At 47.2% G+C, this 16,523-nt stretch overlaps 1 long non-coding RNA gene across 1 annotated transcript in view; it reads left to right on the plus strand.

The window, feature by feature from the left end:
- LOC143793371 (uncharacterized) overlaps positions 1–14,622 on the plus strand; it is a 35,500-nt gene extending 20,878 nt beyond the window's left edge. The window contains exons 2-3 of the long non-coding RNA XR_013220115.1: positions 13,874–13,940; positions 14,582–14,622. This is a non-coding gene — a long non-coding RNA (uncharacterized LOC143793371). The remainder of the gene's footprint in view (positions 1–13,873; positions 13,941–14,581) is intronic.
- The last annotated feature ends 1,901 nt before the right edge of the window (positions 14,623–16,523 follow it).

Raw genomic sequence — 16,523 nt, forward strand, 5'->3', positions numbered from 1 at the left:
CTCTGCCTACACTGGGCTCGCTCCAACCCCCGCTCATGAAAACGGAGGTCAATGTGAGTGGATATGGCTATTAGCTCTTCCAGTGTGATGGGAATCTCCCTAGTGGCCAAGGCATCCTTCACATGGTCAGCCAGTCCTCTCCAGAACACAGGGATAAGGACCTTATCTGGCTACTCCAGCTCGGATGCCAAAGTCCGGAAGTGAATGGAAAAGTGACTGACCATGGATAAACCCTGCGTCAAAGCCAGCAGTTGGAGCGCCGAATCATGGGTGACACGAGGTCCCAAAAAGACCTATCTCAGAGAGTCCAGAAACCTTGGAGCACTCTGCACCACATGATCGTCACGCTCCCACAGCGGCATTGCCCACTCTAACGCCCTGCCAGACAAAAGTGTTACAATAAATCCCTCCTTTACCCGCTCCATGGGAAAACGTGCAGCCAGGAGCTCAAGGTGTAAGGCACACTGACTCACGAATCCCTGACACAGCTTACTGTCACCAGTAAACTTATCAGGTAGCGAGAGATGGGATAAAGTCAGAGCAGGGGTGGCAGTGGACAAACTGGCTGCAGCTATGCTAGCAGCCTGAACAGCGACCGCGGTAACATCCACAGCCGAGGTTGTGCACTCAAGAGCTGCCAACCTACCTTCCAGCTGCTGAATGTAGCATTGTAATCGCTGTTCGTCCACCATTACTAGCCAGACCCTGGTGCTAGTGTAATGTTAGGGCTAGCGGAATGCACCAATTAATAAGGAAGATGGTATAAGGTGCGTTCGCAGCCCGGGGTCCACCGTGCAGAGATGGAACCTGCTGCTGAGTAATGACGGACTATATGGCGGTATAATGTGGATACACACAAGGGTTAGCTTCACCCGCTATGAAGGAAATTAACCCTGTTGCGTCACAGGGCCGCGGTACTGCACAAAGAGCTCAAGCAAGGAGTCACAGAACTCTATCCCAAGACTCAGGGGAAGAGTTCCTCTAGACCTCTTGCACTCGACATCGCTACTTGGGTGTCAGAGTTAAACAGAAATAATAATGTAATGCACAAGAGTGCATGCAGTGCCACTCTGGCGAATTCCACTAACCACCCAGACTTGGGTCAGGAAAGTGCTCCTATTAGCGCACGGCGCCGCACTGGCGGTCATTGTAATAAGATGCTGGATCGTGAACTAGGTGTGCAGGTAGCACTGTTGGGCGCTGGATAGCAAGCATCCACCATTCATGAGTAGTCAACAATAGGGTTGAGCGAAACGGGTCGATCATTTTCAAAAGTCGCCGACTTTTGGCTAAGTCGGCGTCTCATGAAACCCGATCCGACCCCTGTGCTTGTCGGCCATGCGGTACGCGACTTTCGCGCCAAAGTCGCGTTTCAATGACGCGAAAAGCGCCATTTCTCAGCCAATGAAGGTGAACGCAGAGTGTGGGCAGCGTGATGACATAGATCCTGGTCCCCACCATCTTAGAGAAGGGCATTGCAGTGATTGGCTTGCTGTCTGCGGCGTCACAGGGGCTATAAAGGGGCGTTCCCGCCGACCGCCATCTTACTGCTGCTGATCTGAGCTTAGGGACAGGTTGCTGCCGCTTCGTCAGAAGCAGGGAGAGCGTTAGGCAGGGTCCACTAACCACCAAACCGCTTGTGCTGCAGCGATTTCCACTGTCCAACACCACCTTCGGTGTGCAGGAACAGTGGAAGCTATTTTTTTTTTTTTTTCCCCTCAGCGCTGTAGCTCATTGGGCTGCCCTAGAAGGCTCCGTGATAGCTGTATTGCTGTGTGTACGCCACTGTGGAAACCAACTGCTTTTTTCAAAGCACATATCCTCTTGTTCCTTCCTTTCTGCACAGCTATCTTTTTTGTTTGTCCACACTTTTTATTTAATTTGTGCATCAGTCCACTCCTATTGCTGCCTGCCATACCTGGCTTAGATTACTGCAGGGAGATAGTAATTGTAGGACAGTCCCTGTTTTTTTTTTTTTTTTTTTGTGGGAGATTAAGATTGGCATTTCTGCTACAGTGCCATCCCTGTGTGTGCCATCTCTCACTGAGTGGGCCATAGAAAGCCTATTTATTTTTTCCGTGATTTGTGTTCTAAATTCTACCTCAACACAAAAACACTACATCAATCAGTGGGAGAAAAATATTGGCCTCAGTCAGGGCTTGTGTGCCACTGCTGTGTGTGCTATCTCTCATTCAGTGGGCTATAGAAAGCCTATTTATTTATTTATTTTTTTTCTTATTATTTGGTTTCTAAAGTCTCCCTGAAAAAAAAAAAAAAAACATAAAAAAACAGTGGGAGAGTAATATTGCCCTTTCAGCTTGTGTGCCAGTCTTGACTCCTGGGTGTGCCACCTCTCTCCCTCTCATTCAGTGGGCCATAGAAAGCCTATTTATTTTATTTTTTTAAATATTATTGGGTTTCTAAAGTCTCCCTTAAAAAACAAAAAATACATAAAAAAAACAGTGGGAGAGTAATATTGCCCTTTCAGCTTGTGTGCCAGTCTTGACTCCTGGGTGTGCCACCTCTCTCTCTCATTCAGTGGGCCATAGAAAGGCTATTTTTTTTTTTGGTTTTTTTAATATTATTTGGTTTCTAAAGTCTCCCTGAAATAAAAAAAAAACTTAAAAAAACAGTGGGAGAGTAATATTGCCCTTTCAGCTTGTGCGCCAGTCTTGACTCCTGGGTGTGCCACCTCTCTCTCTCTAATTGTGGGCCATAGAAAGCCTTTTTTTTTTTTTTTTTTTTTATATTATTTGGTTTCTAAAGTCTCCCTGAGAAAAAAAAATAAATAAATTAGGTGGGAGATTAATATTGACATTAGTGCTTGAGTGACAGTCCTGCGTGTGTGTCATCTCTGTGATTTTGTGCCACAGAAAACAGAGTGTGTAACATTGTGCCTGATTTTCCTTGTGGTCTCACCAACCTGTTAAGGGATATTGAAATCATACTGAAGTTATAGCTCACCGTGTAAGTTGTTTGACAGCAACAAATAAAGTTACTTTGGTTAAGATTTTAAAACAATGAGGAAGTCTGGTGCAAGAGGTCGTCGTGGGCGTTCATTGTCAGCTGGTAATGATGGTAGTGGTAGTGGAGCATCAGGTGGTCGTGGGGATAAAAATATTCCACCTAAGTCTGGAGCTGTGGAGCCAGTTTCGTCGTCAGGCTACACAAGGCCTCGAACGCTCTCTTTTCTGGGAGTAGGAAAACCGCTTTTAAAGGCGGAGCAGCAACAGCAAGTTTTGGCTTACATTGCAGACTCAGCCTCTAGCTCTTTTGCCTCCTCTTCCGAAACTGGTAAATGTAAAAGCAGCGCGTCGCTTGTGGATGTTCACGGTCAGGGACAAGTCGCTTCCTTGTCCTCCTCAGCAAAAACTACAACAAGAGAGAAGGATGCAGCAGGCGACACAACGGGTCACTCCATGGAGCTCTTTACACATACCGTCCCTGGCTTAGAAAGTGAAACATTTAACAGGCCATGCCCATTACAAGTATATTCTGACATGGAGTGCACTGATGCACAGCCACAGCCAGAGTACTATGCTGCTCCTTTGACTCAGACCACCACATTGCCCTCTCAGGGTACAGATCCACAATCAGACCCTGATGAGACTATGTTGCCCCGCCACGAACGCTATACCACCGACCGACACAGTGACACAGACGAAGTTGCACACGAGCTCGAAGAGGAGGTAATAGATGACCCAGTTATTGACCCCGATTGGCAGCCATTGGGGGAACAGGGTGCAGGCGGCAGTAGTTCAGAAGCGGAGGTGGAGGAGGGGCCGCAGCAGGCATCAACATCGCAACAGGTTCCATCTGCCGGGCCCGTATCTGGCCCAAAACGCGTGTCAAAGCCAAAACCTGTTGGAGCACAGCGTTGCCATCCGGTTAAAGCTCAGTCTGCAATCCCTGAAAAGGGATCCGAGTCTAGGAAGAGTGCAGTCTGGCATTTTTTTAAACAACATCCAACTGATCAGCGCAAAGTCATCTGTCAAAAATGTTCAACTAGCTTAAGCAGAGGTCAGAATCTGAAAAGTCTAAATACTAGTTGCATGCATAGACACTTAACCACCATGCATTTGCAAGCCTGGACTAACTACCAAACGTCCCTCAAGGTTGTAGCACCCTCGGCCAATGAAGCTAGTCAGCAACGCAACATCCCTTCCGTCACTGTAAGGCCACCATTTTCCGCACCACCGGCAGTATCTGTGCAGGTTTCTTTGCCAGCCAAAAGCAGTCAGGGTCAGGGAATCACCAGTTTTGTAGGAGGAAATATTGCATCTAGGGCACCGGCGGAAACAATACCGTCTCCAACCGTCTCTCAGTCTGCCATGTACACCGGCACACCCGAAAGTTCCACGATCTCCAGCTCTCCAGTCCAGCTCACCCTACATGAGACTCTGGTTAGAAAAAGGAAGTACTTATCCTCGCATCCGCGTACACAGTGTTTTAACGCCCACATAGCTAGACTAATCTCGGTAGAGATGATGCCCTACCGGTTAGTTGAAAGCGAAGCTTTCAAAGCCCTGATGGAGTACGCTGAACCACGATACGAGCTACCCAGTCGACACTTTTTTTCCAGAAAAGCCATCCCAGCCCTGCACCAGCATGTTAAACAGCGCATCGTCCATGCACTCAGGCAATCTGTGAGTACAAAGGTGCACCTGACTACAGATGCATGGACCAGTAGGCATGGCCAGGGACGTTATGTGTCCATCACGGCACACTGGGTGAATGTGGTGGATGCAGGGTCCACAGGCGACATCAATTTAGGGACAGTTGTGCCTAGCCCACGGTCTAGGAAACAGTTGGCTGTAGGCGTTCGCACCCCCTCCTCCTCCTCCTCCTCGTCCTCCTGCAGAAGCTACAGCTCTTCCACAGAACGCAGTCTGCCAACCACTCCATCGGCAGATGACACTGTTGCACACCAGTTGTCCCATTATGGGCCAGCTACTGCCAAGCGTCAGCAGGCTGTATTGGCTATGAAGTGCTTGGGCGACAACAGACACACCGCGGAAGTTCTGTCCGAGTTCTTGCAACAAGAAACGCAGTCGTGGCTGGGCACAGTAGATCTTGAGGCAGGCAAGGTAGTGAGTGATAACTGAAGGAATTTCATGGCTGCCATCTCCCTTTCCCAACTGAAACACATTCCTTGCCTGGCTCACACCTTAAACCTGGTGGTGCAGTGCTTATTGAAAACTTATCCTGGGTTCTCCGACCTGCTCCTCAAAGTGCGTGCACTTTGCTCACATATCCGACGTTCGCCTGTACACGCCAGCCGTATGCAGACCTATCAGCGGTCTTTGAACCTTCCCCAGCATCGCCTAATCATAGACATTGCAACAAGGTGGAACTCAACACTGCACATGCTTCAGAGACTGTGCGAACAGAGGCGTGCTGTTATTTATTTGTGGGAGGATACACGGGCAGGCAGTAGGATGGCAGACATGGAGTTGTCAGGTGTGCAGTGGTCTAAGATACAAGACATGTGTCAAGTCCTTCAGTGTTTTGAGGAATGCACACGGCTGGTTAGTGCAGACAACGCCGTAATAAGCATGAGCATCCCCCTAATGCGTCTGCTGATGCAAAGTTTGACGCACATAAAGGAGCAGGCGTCTGCACCAGAGGAAGAGGAAAGCCTTGATGACAGTCAGCCATTGTCTGGTCAGGGCAGTGTACAGGACGAGGTAGCGGGCGAAGAGGAGGTGGAGGACGAGGAGGATGATGGGGATGAGTATATTTTTAATGCCGAACCTTTCCCGGGGGCACAGGAAATTGGTTGCGTGTCACGGCCAGGTTCTGGTTTTTTGAGGGACACAAGTGACGTAGATTTGCCTGCAACTGCCCCTCAACCAATCACAACCGGAGATTTGACAACTGGAACTTTGGCCCACATGGCGGATTATGCCTTACGTATCCTAAAAAGGGACACACGCATTACGAAAATGATGAACGATGACGATTACTGGTTGGCCTGCCTCCTTGATCCACGCTATAAAGGCAAATTGCAAAATATTATGCCACATGAGAACTTGGAACTAATATTAGCAACCAAACAATCAACTCTTGTTGACCGTTTGCTTCAGGCATTCCCAGCACACAGCGCACGTGATCGTTCTCACACGAGCTCCAGGGGGCAGCAGACTAGGAGTGTTAGGGGTGCACACATCAGAAGTGGCGTTGGACAGAGGGGTTTTCTGACCAGGTTGTGGAGTGATTTTGCTATGACCGCAGACAGGACAGGTACTGCTGCATCAATTGAAAGTGACAGGAGACAACATTTGTCCAGTATGGTTACTAACTATTTTTCATCCCTTATCGATGTTCTCCCTCAACCGTCATTCCCATTTGATTACTGGGCCTCCAAATTAGACACCTGGCCAGAATTGGCAGAATATGCATTGCAGGAGCTTGCTTGCCCGGCAGCAAGTGTCCTATCAGAAAGAGTATTCAGTGCTGCAGGTTCAATATTAACCGAAAAAAGGACTCGTCTGGCTACCCAAAATGTTGACGATCTAACATTCATTAAAATGAACCACAACTGGATTTCGAAATCTTTTGCCCCACCTTGCCCGGCCGACACCTAGCTTTCCTATGAAAAGCTCTTGCCTGTGAATTACTTTTCTAATGTCTAATTTGCTGCAGCTGATTGTACAGCATACGACATGTTTACACCTCCCTAAATGGCAAAACTCCCCACACGGGGCCGTGGTATCGCGACTTGGCGCAAGCACCCGTGAGACTGCTGTTTGTCTGAAGAGGTGGGTGTGCTCGCTTTTGGTTGACGGCATTGCTACTGGGTCCCTCATAGTACAATGTAGTGTCTCTGGCGGTGGTGGTGCGCACCCAACGTCAGACACACCGTTGTAACATGAGGGGCCCTGGGGCGGTCCCGCCGGCCTCAAGAGAGTTCCCCCCTACCCCAGCTCAAAATGTGCTCTACCACGTGCAAAATTATGTCGCACAGCTCCACCAATCTTTAGTCTATTCGCTGACATGATTCAATGTCTGGCACTGACAATACAAATTTGTAGACATCTATGATGCAACTTAAAGTAGTCTGTGTCTGTGTCCTATATTGGCACCATTAAATAGTTACTGCCAAATTACTATGTCAGAAACTCAGCAGATGAGCCCACCCCTGTACCTAAGTATGCCACCTTTTTTTTTGTTTTGGTTGTTTTGCGAGACATTAACATCTATTTATATTTTGGGAGTACTGGGACAGACACTCCTTGCACTACTCCTCCACTCACCACCAAGCTGCCCGTGTATCCATGTAACCGCTGTAAAACTGCCATGAGCCTATTGTTTGTTATTTTAGGCCTTTGAAGCCTGTCTGCGGTCCCTCCTTCCACTAGTCCTCCACTGACCAGACCACTGCTGCCCGTGTACCCCTGGAACCAATTATAAAGTGCCTACAGCCAGCCCATTTTTTTATGTTAGGCCTTTGAAGCCTGTCTGCGGTCCCTCCTTCCACTAGTCCTCCACTGGCCAGACCACTGCTGCCCGTGTACCCCTGGAACCAATTATAAAGTGCCTACAGCCAGCCCATTTTTTTATGTTAGGCCTTTGAAGCCTGTCTGCGGTCCCTCCTTCCACTAGTCCTCCACTGGCCAGACCACTGCTGCCCGTGTACCCCTGGAACCAATTATAAAGTGCCTACAGCCAGCCCATTTTTTTATGTTAGGCCTTTGAAGCCTGTCTGCGGTCCCTCCTTCCACTAGTCCTCCACTGGCCAGACCACTGCTGCCCGTGTACCCCTGGAACCAATTATAAAGTGCCTACAGCCAGCCCATTTTTTTATGTTAGGCCTTTGAAGCCTGTCTGCGGTCCCTCCTTCCACTAGTCCTCCACTGGCCAGACCACTGCTGCCCGTGTACCCCTGGAACCAATTATAAAGTGCCTACAGCCAGCCCATTTTTTTATGTTAGGCCTTTGAAGCCTGTCTGCGGTCCCTCCTTCCACTAGTCCTCCACTGACCAGACCACTGCTGCCCGTGTACCCCTGGAACCAATTATAAAGTGCCTACAGCCAGCCCATTTTTTTATGTTAGGCCTTTGAAGCCTGTCTGCGGTCCCTCCTTCCACTAGTCCTCCACTGGCCAGACCACTGCTGCCCGTGTACCCCTGGAACCAATTATAAAGTGCCTACAGCCAGCCCATTTTTTTATGTTAGGCCTTTGAAGCCTGTCTGCGGTCCCTCCTTCCACTAGTCCTCCACTGGCCAGACCACTGCTGCCCGTGTACCCCTGGAACCAATTATAAAGTGCCTACAGCCAGCCCATTTTCTTATGTTAGGCCTTTGAAGCCTGTCTGCGGTCCCTACTTTAAATACTCCTCCACTCACCACCAAGCTGCCTGCCCGTGTATCCATGTAACCGCTGTAAAACTGCCATGAGCCTATTGTTTGTTATGTTAGGCCTTTGATAGCCTGTCTGCGGTCCCTACTTTAAATACTCCTCCACTCACCACCAAGCTGCCTGCCCGTCTATCCATGTAACCGCTGTAAAACTGCCATGAGCCTATTGTTTGTTATGTTAGGCCTTTGATAGCCTGTCTGCGGTCCTTAATTTAAATACTCCTCCACTCACCACCTAGCTGCCTGTGTATCCATGTAACCGATGTAAAACTGCCATGACTGCCTACTGTTTGTTATTTTAGGCCTTTGATAGCCTGTCTGCGGCCCCTACTTGCAATACTCCTCCACTGACCACAATGCTGCCTGGAGTGCCTGCCTGTGTATCCATGTAACCGATGTAAAACTGCCATGACTGCCTACTGTTTGTTATTTTAGGCCTTTGATAGCCTGTCTGCGGCCCCTACTTGCAATACTCCTCCACTGACCACAATGCTGCCTGGAGTGCCTGCCTGTGTATCCATGTAACCGATGTAAAACTGCCATGACTGCCTACTGTTTGTTATTTTAGGCCTTTGATAGCCTGTCTGCGGCCCCTACTTGCAATACTCCTCCACTGACCACAATGCTGCCTGGAGTGCCTGCCTGTGTATCCATGTAACCGATGTAAAACTGCCATGACTGCCTACTGTTTGTTATTTTAGGCCTTTGATAGCCTGTCTGCGGCCCCTACTTGCAATACTCCTCCACTGACCACAATGCTGCCTGGAGTGCCTGCCTGTGTATCCATGTAACCGATGTAAAACTGCCATGACTGCCTACTGTTTGTTATTTTAGGCCTTTGATAGCCTGTCTGCGGCCCCTACTTGCAATACTCCTCCACTGACCACAATGCTGCCTGGAGTGCCTGCCTGTGTATCCATGTAACCGATGTAAAACTGCCATGAGTGCCTACTGTTTGGTATTTTAGGCCTTTGATAGCCTGTCTGCAGCCCCTACTTGCAATACTCCTCCACTGACCACACCAATGCTGCCCGTGTACCCCTGGAACCTATTTAAAAGTTCATAGAGCCTAGTTATATATTTTATTTACTATTAATAAGGCCATGATGGACTACGCTGTACCACGCTACAAGCTAACCAGTCGACACTTCTTTTGCGAGAAAAGCCATCCCAACCCTCCACAAGCATGTAGAAGACCGCATTGTCCATGCACTCTGGCAATCTGTGAGTACAAAGGTGCACCTGACAACAGACGCATGGACCTGTAGGCATGGCCACGGAAGATTACGTGTCCATTACGGCGCAATGGGTTAATGTGGTGGATGCATGGTCCACAGGGGACAGCCTACTAAGTCTGTCTGCAGTCCCTAATTCAAATTATCCTCCACTGTCTAAATTGGAGCTTCCACCTTCTGGCTTTCGGCCTATAGTATCAGAAATTAAACTGCATTTGGCCTTCAACTTTGGTTAGGGCCTACTAACGGCTTCTGCCCCTCCCTGGTGTTGCCCTCAACTAAATAAAGCTGAGCTTCAACCTTCCGGCTCTCATTAAGTGGTTTTTAAAAAAAAAATGGTGGTTAGGGCCTACTAACGGCTTCTGCCCCTCCCTGGTGTTGCCCTCAACTAAATAAAGCTGAGCTTCAACCTTCTGCTCCAAATTACCATTTTAAAAAATGCAATAGGCTTTTCCGGCCTACTAAAGGTGTCTGTCTGTGTGCCCCTGCCTGGTGTTGTCCTCAACTAAATAAAGCTGAGCTTCAACCTTCTGCTCCAAATTACCATTTTAAAAAATGCAATAGGCTTTTCCGGCCTACTAAAGGTGTCTGTCTGTGTGCCCCTGCCTGGTGTTGCCCTCAACTAAATAAAGCTGAGCTTCAACCTTCTGCTCCAAATTACCATTTTAAAAAATGCAATAGGCTTTTCCGGCCTACTAAAGGTGTCTGTCTGTGTGCCCCTGCCTGGTGTTGTCCTCAACTAAATAAAGCTGAGCTTCAACCTTCTGCTCCAAATTACCATTTTAAAAAATGCAATAGGCTTTTCCGGCCTACTAAAGGTGTCTGTCTGTGTGCCCCTGCCTGGTGTTGCCCTCAACTAAATAAAGCTGAGCTTCAACCTTCTGCTCCAAATTACCATTTTAAAAAATGCAATAGGCTTTTCCGGCCTACTAAAGGTGTCTGTCTGTGTGCCCCTGCCTGGTGTTGTCCTCAACTAAATAAAGCTGAGCTTCAACCTTCCGGCTCTCATTAAGTGGTTTTTAAAAAAAAAAATGGTGGTTAGGGCCTACTAACGGCTTCTGCCCCTCCCTGGTGTTGTCCTCAACTGAACAAAGCTGAGCTTCCACATTCTGGCTTTCGCCCTATACTATCAGATATTAAACTGCATTTGGCCTACTAGTGTGGTTAGGCCCTTGAAACAGTGTCTGCTGCTCTTGGGTTTGCTACTCCACTGAACAAAGCAATGCCGCCTGTTTAGTCCTGTTACCAATTTTGAACTGCATTTAGCCTACTTTATTCTTTGGCCCTATATCTGTTTCCTCCTCATCCTGCCCATTGCCCAGCCACTGCTAAATGAGTCTGCTGGTACATTGACCTAGACCACTACATTCCCCTTGTACTCTACACAGCCAGAATCTGACCCTGCTGAAAGTAAGGTTCCCCTTCCCGCATGTTATACCACCTTACACAGGGACAAAGAGGAAGGTGCAGATGAAAGTGCAGGTTCCTTCATCAGGTGGGGGGGCATACTCGTTGGCGACGTCACTGGCACAGGGCCCCTCAGAGTACGCAAAAGTGTCGCTGCTGGTGGGAGGCGCGCCCGCCATGCAAACACACCGCCGTACTTTGAGGGGCCCTGTGCCAGTGCCAATGCGAACGAGTGGGCCCCCCCCTGCTTGCTCAGGATCACAGCACTTGCAACATTTAAATACTTACCTTTCCCTGCAACACCGCCGTGACGTAGTCCGCATTTCCTGGGCCCACGAAAAACTTGAGCCAGCCCTACTCCCCCCACAACTTTCCCCCAATTCCCTATGCCCAACTATTATTATACAGTTAATTAAGATTGGCAAGCTTCAGAAACAAGAATGGATGTTTTTGGCATTAAAATGGGCACTGTAGGTGTTTTCCTGGCCTCCACTCACTGCCGACTATGCTTCCCCATTGACTTGCATTGGGTTTCGTGTTTCGGTCGATCCCCGACTTTTAGCGATAATCGGCCGACTGCACTTGACTCGACTCTGGACAAAATCGGGTTTCCCAAAACCCTACTCGATCTTAAAAAAATGAAAGTCGCTCAACCCTAGTCAACAACACTAGAAAGGGGGATGATTAAAGAGCAACAGTCACACACCTACACACACACGTTTTCAAGTATACACTAGTGCATGGCCAAGCGGCCATGCAAACCTTTTATAGCAGCAGTGCTACAGGACCTTCCAGATGGTCCAATAGGAGCCGCAACAGGACCCGAGCATGTGACCCCCGACCTTCAATGGAAGGTCATCCCGTGAGCATGCTCAGGATGGGAAAAGCAGGACTTAGTCCCAGAAAGACCTGCTCACTGCTGATCAGTGCTGGCTACAAAGGCAGAGCCTGGAAGAGCTGCAGTAACCAGTCGCACAGTATCAGCTTGAGCCAGATGCTGGGACCAACTTCTCTGCTGAGCAGGCTCCACTGCGGCTGGAGAAGAATGGGAGACAGCAGTGGAGATGGTTTGAGATTCCCTCTGTGCAGAGGCGGGAACCTAACACTTTCCATCACCTTATCAGTTTTGAAACTTTTCCTTGCACTTTTTTGCCTAAAGCAAAACTGAAAAATTTCAGACGAGTTTGCATTAACAATTTGTAAAGCGGCAGTATTATTTTCATGTCCTGTTTGTTTATACCTCTTTTATTTCATGACTATATCCTGCAGACCTTAGATCTAAGTGATCCTTCTCTAGAAGTGACTCACCACATTTTACTCCCTCTAGAACAGGGGTGTCAAACTGCATTCCTCGAGGGCCTCAAACCATGCGTGTTTTCAAGATTTCCTTCTCATTGCACAAGGTGCTGGAATCATTCTGTGCAGGTGATTAAATGATCACCTGTGCAATACAAGGAAATCCTGAAAACATGACCTGTTTGCAGCCCTTGAGGAATGCAGTTTGACACCCCTGCTCTAGAACATATGGTGGCCGCATATTATTAGTGCCCATGTTATCCTGTAATAATGACAAACTTCCATAGACTGCACAATGCTACATAGTTTGACAAAAAAATAAAACAACATTATTAATCTTTTATTTTATATCCCTAATAAATAAGTTGAATCACTAGCTAGGTGCTACCAATGAGATAGAGGAAACTCCCTTACTGACAATTGAAGTGGAGCGGACCAGAACTGAAATCAGATTATCGGGGCAACTATTGTCATTAAAATATATCAGTAAAGCTCAGCAATGTATATTCATGAATAAACTTTATGGAAAGTAACAGGCAGTTGAGGAATCAAGCAAAAGCCAATGATTCTGATGGCTCGGGCAGACGACCGTGTGCAACCCAACAAAACATCTGATCGAACTGCAGACAATGTTATTCTATGGGACCATGCACATGTACAAATTTTTCTGTGGAACAGGCCGGCCAAAGTAAAAAATTGCATCATACCCAAGTTGGATGCAATTATGGGCCATTCAAGTCAATGAGTTTGTGGAAACCATTGGACTGCACACGTATGACATCTAAGTGCATTTAGATTTTCACAGACTGACATGCGAGAAAACTTGATCACACTATGCTGACACTCTGACAAAAACCTTGATAGGGTATGATCACAATGTGATTAGCATAATCAGCCAAGTTCGCTCGGATACGAGAAAATACCCTGTTGTTACCTTAGAGTACTGTCACACTATACGATTTACCAACGATCACGACCAGCGATACGACCTGGCCGTGATCATTGGTAAGTGGTTGTGTGGTCGCTAGGGAGCTGTCGCACAGTCACCGCTGTGCTCGCTTTCCGGCCAGCCGGCGCTCACAGTGCAGAGAAGCAGAACGCCGGGGGACAGACACCGGAATGTAAGTATGTACTGTTTGTTTTTTTTTACTTTTACGCTGGTAACCACAGTAAACATCGGGTTACTAAGTGCGGCCCTGCGCTTAGTAACCCGATGTTTACCCTGGTTACAAGCGAACGCATCGCTGGATCGCTGTCACACACAACGATCCAGCGATGACAGCGGGAGATCCAGCGACGAAAGAAAGTTCCAAATGATCTGCTACAACGTACGATTCTCAGCAGGGTCCCTGATCGCTGCTGCGTGTCAGACACTGCGATATCGTATGGATATCGCTGGAACGTCACAGATCGTACCGTCGTAGCGATCAAAGTGCCAATGTGTGACAGTACCCTTAGCCAAAAGCTGAGTGGACTATTGATCTTCCTGTTTGCCTCAGGAAGATGAAGATAAAGGAGTCAAGTGAGAGTTTCTTATCTGATGCTGTCTGCTCACCTAATTTTCTCTTCTCCAGGCCCCATTTACCATTCCTGGGTTGTTGGAGTGGGCATGCAGACCTACCCAGTTCACTTCTGTAACAGGTAGGACTTAACATTGCTTTAATTTTATACAACTTTTTCAGCAACCGTTGACTGCAAACAACTTATACCCTTACTTCATCCAGTATACAGTGTGCAATTTCTATTTTATTTTATGTTCTTTACTGTAGAAAATCAGGTAAGCTAAATGTTCCACATATTTTTCAAAACACAAAAGCAAAAAGCAAGAAAAAGCTTCAAAACATGGAGACTCTTTGGATTCACTTTTTTAATTTCCGAGGCCAGTAATTTTCGTACAATACATGGCTTAATTTTCAATAAAACAACATTGCGCGTTGTATGCTCAGATAATTATTAATAGTGTGTGGAGTTGATGAGTGATCAGCAGTTTTTGCTTATGAATTAAGTGTTTATACGAAAATGGAAATGGATAACACAGCTGGTTCATCTATAAATAATATATTGAAAGGACGCTGATGGAAAACGACTTCGACATCCACAGTGAAGTTCTTTACATATTGTTTACAGCATTGGTTTGCAACTTAATGATACAAAAATAAAAAGTTGAAATAAGAACTGAAGGCCTTTAAAAACCTTCTCTTTCAAGACCCATAAGAATATATTATATATTACTTGATTATCTTCTGAGGCTCTAGTCTCGATCTCCCATTATTCTTTCTTAGCCTACAAGACCGAGTGGTCAAGGGGAGGCTTCAATGGTGCAGCAGAAGATACCACCATTTGGAGTTGAGCTTGGCGCCTAATTCTCACCACTAAAGTCATTTTTGGTAAGGGTTAACTGTAAAGTTGATGACTTGTCTCTAGGTAGACTATGATGCCTCCCATCACTTGTTTTGACCCTCCTGCTCTCAACATCTTCTGCTCAATATCCAGTGAGATGTCAAGGACATCTGCAAGGCGTTTGTATGGTGTCCTCGTGCTTGCAAGGTTTTCTTCCGGGTTCTCCAGTTTCCTCCTACACTCCAAATAAATACAGATACAAGATTTTGTTTTTGCTTTGCCAGTGGGGGCAGTGATGATACTGTCTGTAAAGTACCGTGGAATTAATGGACCTATCTAAATTAGAAGAATTAATAATTTTATCTTTTGTCATTTTAAGAAACTATAGCTATATTTTTTAAGGCTATATTTGCAATTTGGACCTCTCAGGAAATTTTACAGATCTTAAGTTACATCATGGTCAATATCCATGTTACAACAAAGCTATATTCAAAACTTTGCTGATATCCTGCTATCTCTCAAACTTTTTGTCTTTGCTGCTGCTCTATTTACTGTAGGTAATGCTCGGCTTTTGTGCTTTACATGAAATGTAGGGTGTAATTGCAAATGGTTGGGGAAACATTAGTATTATTGAATAGGGTTGAGCGACTTTCATTTTTTTAAGATCGAGTCTGGTTTTGTGAAACCCGATTTAGTCCAGAGTCGAGTCGAGTGAAGTCGGCCGATTATCGCTAAAAGTCGGGGATCGACCGAAACACGAAACCCAATGCAAGTCAATGGGGAAGCATAGCCGGCAGTGAGTGGAGGCCAGGAAAACACCTACAGTGCACATTTTACTGCCAAAAACATCCATTCTTGTTTTCTGAAGCTTGTCAATCTTAATTAACTTTATAATAATAGTTGGGCACTGGAAATTGGGGGTCATTTGGCAAAAGTTGTGGGGGTAGGGCTGGTTCAAGGTTTTAGTGGGCCCAGGAAACATGGACTACGTCATGGCGGTGGAGCAGGGAGAGGTAAGTATTTCAACGTTGCAAGTGCTGTGATCCTGAGCAAGCAGGGGGGGCCCACTCGTTCGCATTGGCACTGGCACAGGGCCCCTCAAAGTACGGCGGTGTGTTTGCATGGCGGGGGCGCCTCCCACCAGCAGCGACACTTTTGCGTACTCTGAGTGGCCCTGTGCCAGTGACGTCGCCAACGAGTATGCCCCCCCACCTGATGAAGGAACCTGCACTTTCATCTGCACCTTCCTCTTTGTCCCTGTGTAAGGTGGTATAATATGCGGGAAGGGGAACCTTACTTTCAGCAGGGTCAGATTCTGGCTGTGTAGAGTACAAGGGGAATGTAGTGGTCTAGGTCAATGTACTAGCAGACTCATCTAGCAGTGGCTGGGCAATGGGCAGGATGATGAGGAAACAGATATAGGGCCAAAGAATAAAGTAGGCTAAATGCAGATCAAAATTGGTAACAGGACTAAACAGGCGGCATTGCTTTGTTCAGTGGAGTAGCAAACCCAAGAGCAGCAGACACTGTTTCAAGGGCCTAACCACACTAGTAGGCCAAATGCAGTTTAATATCTGATAGTATAGGCCGAAAGCCAGAATGTGGAAGCTCAGCTTTGTTCAGTTGAGGGCAACACCAGGCAGGGGCAGACACCGTTAGTAGGCCGGAACCACCATTTTGTTTTTTAAAAAACACTTAATGAGAGCCAGAAGGTTGAAGCTCAGCTTTATTCAGTTGAGGGCAACACCAGGCAGGGGCAGACACCGTTAGTAGGCCGGAACCAGCAATGTGTTTAAAAACAGCAGTTAATCAGAGCCGGAAGGTAGAAGCTCAGCTTTATTCAGTTGAGGGCAACACCAGGGAGGGGCAGAAGCCGTTAGTAGG

Source organism: Ranitomeya variabilis, chromosome 1 (assembly GCF_051348905.1).
Source record: "Ranitomeya variabilis isolate aRanVar5 chromosome 1, aRanVar5.hap1, whole genome shotgun sequence".
NCBI lineage: Eukaryota > Metazoa > Chordata > Amphibia > Anura > Dendrobatidae > Ranitomeya > Ranitomeya variabilis.